This window comes from Anthonomus grandis, chromosome 24, assembly GCF_022605725.1.
Source record: "Anthonomus grandis grandis chromosome 24, icAntGran1.3, whole genome shotgun sequence".
NCBI lineage: Eukaryota > Metazoa > Arthropoda > Insecta > Coleoptera > Curculionidae > Anthonomus > Anthonomus grandis.
This window is the reverse complement of record NC_065569.1, coordinates 1,517,898-1,521,160: the sequence shown is the minus strand read 5'-3', so window position 1 is coordinate 1,521,160 and position 3,263 is coordinate 1,517,898. Positions and strand designations below refer to the sequence as shown.

The 3,263-nt window shown below is 36.9% G+C and overlaps 1 long non-coding RNA gene across 1 annotated transcript; it reads left to right on the top strand.

Annotated features, from left to right (window-relative positions):
- The first annotated feature begins 512 nt into the window (after window positions 1–512).
- Window positions 513–2,838, top strand: LOC126749299 (uncharacterized). Its single transcript, XR_007664995.1, has 3 exons — window positions 513–1,108; window positions 1,182–1,320; window positions 1,437–2,838. It is a non-coding gene; the product is annotated as an uncharacterized LOC126749299 (long non-coding RNA).
- The last annotated feature ends 425 nt before the right edge of the window (window positions 2,839–3,263 follow it).

Here is a 3,263-nt window from a genome sequence, read left to right as displayed (position 1 = left end):
AGAAGTCAAGTAATAATTAATAAACGCGGCTACTGCCTGCCCTACAAAACACGAAGAAAGATTGTGTCCAAGCAGTAGTTTTCATCAATCAAACAATTAAACGGAACGGTACGGCCGCGGACAGAGCAGAAAATAAAAAGTCAACAATAAAAATTATCAATTAAATACAAAAGAAATCCGCAGTGAGTGCTTCTCTGGTTGGAAACAAGAACGTAACTTTTCGCGAACGGAATCAATGAAACGTTGGTTTAATCACTCGTTTACTACCTGCCCTACAAAACACGAAGAAAGATAGTGTCCAGGTAGTAATTTAATAAAAACCGCGCTGCTGCCTGCCCTACAAAACACAAAGAAAGATAGTGTCCAGGCACCAGTTAATAATATTCGCGACTGTGGCTTGCCCTACAAAACACGAAGAAAGATAGTGCCCAAACCACAGTTTTAAAAGTTCATAAAGCGGAACGGAATCAAAATGAATATTCTAATAATTAATCACTCACAGCGGAAACATAAAATACCACCGTCTTCCAAGCTTGTAAAAATGGTAACTAAAATACCGTAACGCGGATAATTTTACGATAATTTCATTAATATAACCCGCTTACTACCTGCCCTACAAAACACGAAGAAAGATAGTGTCCAGGCACCAGTTAATAATATTCGCGACTGTGGCTTGCCCTACAAAACACGAAGAAAGATAGTGTCCAAACCACAGTGTTAAAATTAAATAAAACGGAATGGGACGGAACGATATCAATAGCAACGGATTCGATAAAGATCTTAATACGCGAGCTTGGAAGCGGCCGGTCAATTGTCAACCGGTGGCTCTTACCTAACCCAATTCACACTGTCAACGTCAAGACAAATTTAAACGTAAATATTGAAAATTTAACGGTATTGAAATATGGAAAAATTACTGGTACTTCGCTCGAAAGGTATGGTACGACCTTACTGCGACGAATGTGAATCCTTGGTGGACCTGGAACCTTTTTATACCCATCGCAGGAATTTGGATGCCGACGACTCACGAACATCCTCGGAATCAATCGTTGAATAAAAATGCAATTGGGAAAACTTAATGAAAATAGAGTTTTTCCTCATGAAAACGGTACGGATTTATAGGCTATCACCTTATATGGTAAACAAACTTAGTTTCAGCTTTCAAAACCGGGTATTTCTAGGTGAAAACAGCGGGACAAAAGCTGGCCACATGTGTACAAGAAAACCGGCTTTTCAGGAAAACCGCGGAAGACTGGAAAATGATTTATAGTATATTTTGCCACACCGAGTATGCCCCTTCATTTAACAGGGCTTCCCAAGGTAGGTAAACCTTAAAACTTGTAAAATAGAACATGTAAACAATGCAACAGCATGAAAGGAAAATTTTTATGAAAATAAGCGGAAAACTGGAAGCAAAGTGATGAAAACCCTCTCAGTTTTAGGCATTTGTGGTTCTTTATTATCCTAAGAATAACCAGGGCTGAAAACAATAAGGCCAGAGACTACAACATAGTCAACGGAGAACTAGGCATAACCTATAAGAAATTAAACCTTTCCAGGATACTATCAGGCTAGAAACCTCTTTAAGTTGGTTTCTTTATATATGTTTACAATTATAAACCCCTCATGACTCACAGGTAAAGCTTAAAATGTATCTTTTTGTTATGTAAATTATAAATTTAGAGGTTAAAATGTTAACGGAGCAAAATTATCTAAGTTGTCTTATAAAAGACTGCCTGGGCTTACCGTTATTACTATAAAATAAAGACAAAATCTTGTAACTTCGTTACAAAGTCAGCAAGTAGTCAGTAGATGTATATCCGAGGTTTCAAACTTAATTGTCATCCATTTAGGCCCCATATGCATTCAGTTTCCATTACAAAATATTCAGAAAATGGATATCAAAAGAGGTTACTCAGAAAAGGGAGGATTTCCAGGAATAGTTGGGTGCATAGATTGCACCTATATATCAATTTTGTCACCAGCTTTGGACGAGCACAATTGAAGGGTGGAAAAGCTAGAGAGCCTAAGTGCCAAAAATTTTAGTATTAACATTTTTGCAAAAAACAGACCTATTTACTGGGATGGATGTCCTATAAGCGACCTAAGTCCATATAACCATTGAAAGCGCCAGTAAACACGCATGACATAAACGTAGGACCTATCTCCAGAAAGGCAGGTCGAGCTTGTGGGCCTAAGTGCCAACAGCGGCGCCTGTCGCATTGTTCCTTATTATTTATTTGTCAGTTTACCTTCTGCTTCGAACGTGTTTGCGTTAAATTTTCATTGCCATGGAAGAAAACGTGCAAATGGAGGTTAAAATAAATAAGAAAAATGACAGGAATAAAAGAAGATTCAGTGGCAAGGAATATCAAACTAAAAGTGGCAGATTGCGGCCTGCAAAATCATTGCCAGCGGAAATGGTAAGTTTATGGTTATGTCGAATTGCTTCCAATAATAATTTAACGCGGAAATATCAATAACGTTTCACGACCAGCATGTTGCTTGGTTAAAAACCACACCTCTTAACTTTATAGGTAGGTACAACATGTGTAGATGCTTTTGGTATAAAATGATTGAGCATTTTTCTTTATAAGAGAGTAATTCGCACAAAAACTTTTTAGTTAACTTTAAATGGCTTAATTTTATTGACCAAATTACCAATTCTTTGTATTAGGTACCTACCTAGTTTTGACATCAGTATTGTTTTTGTTGATTTAAATGATCTTAAAATAATTGATTAATACATTTCATTGGATACTTAAGGTTGTTTTTTTGTAGGTAACTTGTAAATGCAAGTACAGTTGCCGCGTGCTTTCCTTTGAACAAAGGTTAAAGCTTCACCAAGATTTCTATTCACTTGATGAAAAAAACCAAGGAATCTACCTAATGGGAATCATACAAATAGCCGAAATTTAAAGAAGGCGTCATGGCCACTATGACACGCCAGCTGCGAGTCGAAGGCAATGTTCAGTTTATTACCAGATTCCAGATAAAGCAGGAAAATTACTTCACGTATGTAAAAAAACATTTTGTAACACATTCGCTTTGTCCGACAAGAGAGTACACAATCTTGTTTTAAGAAAGCAAAATGGGAAATACATCTTTAAAGAAAAAAGGGGAGTAAAAAACCTAAAGTTTACTGAAAGGGATGAGTTATCTGTTATAAATCATATAAACTCAATTCCGGCAGAGGAGAGTCATTATGGAAGAAGTCAGTCTTCTAAAAAGTACCTTAGTCCGGATCTTAACATCAACCGGCT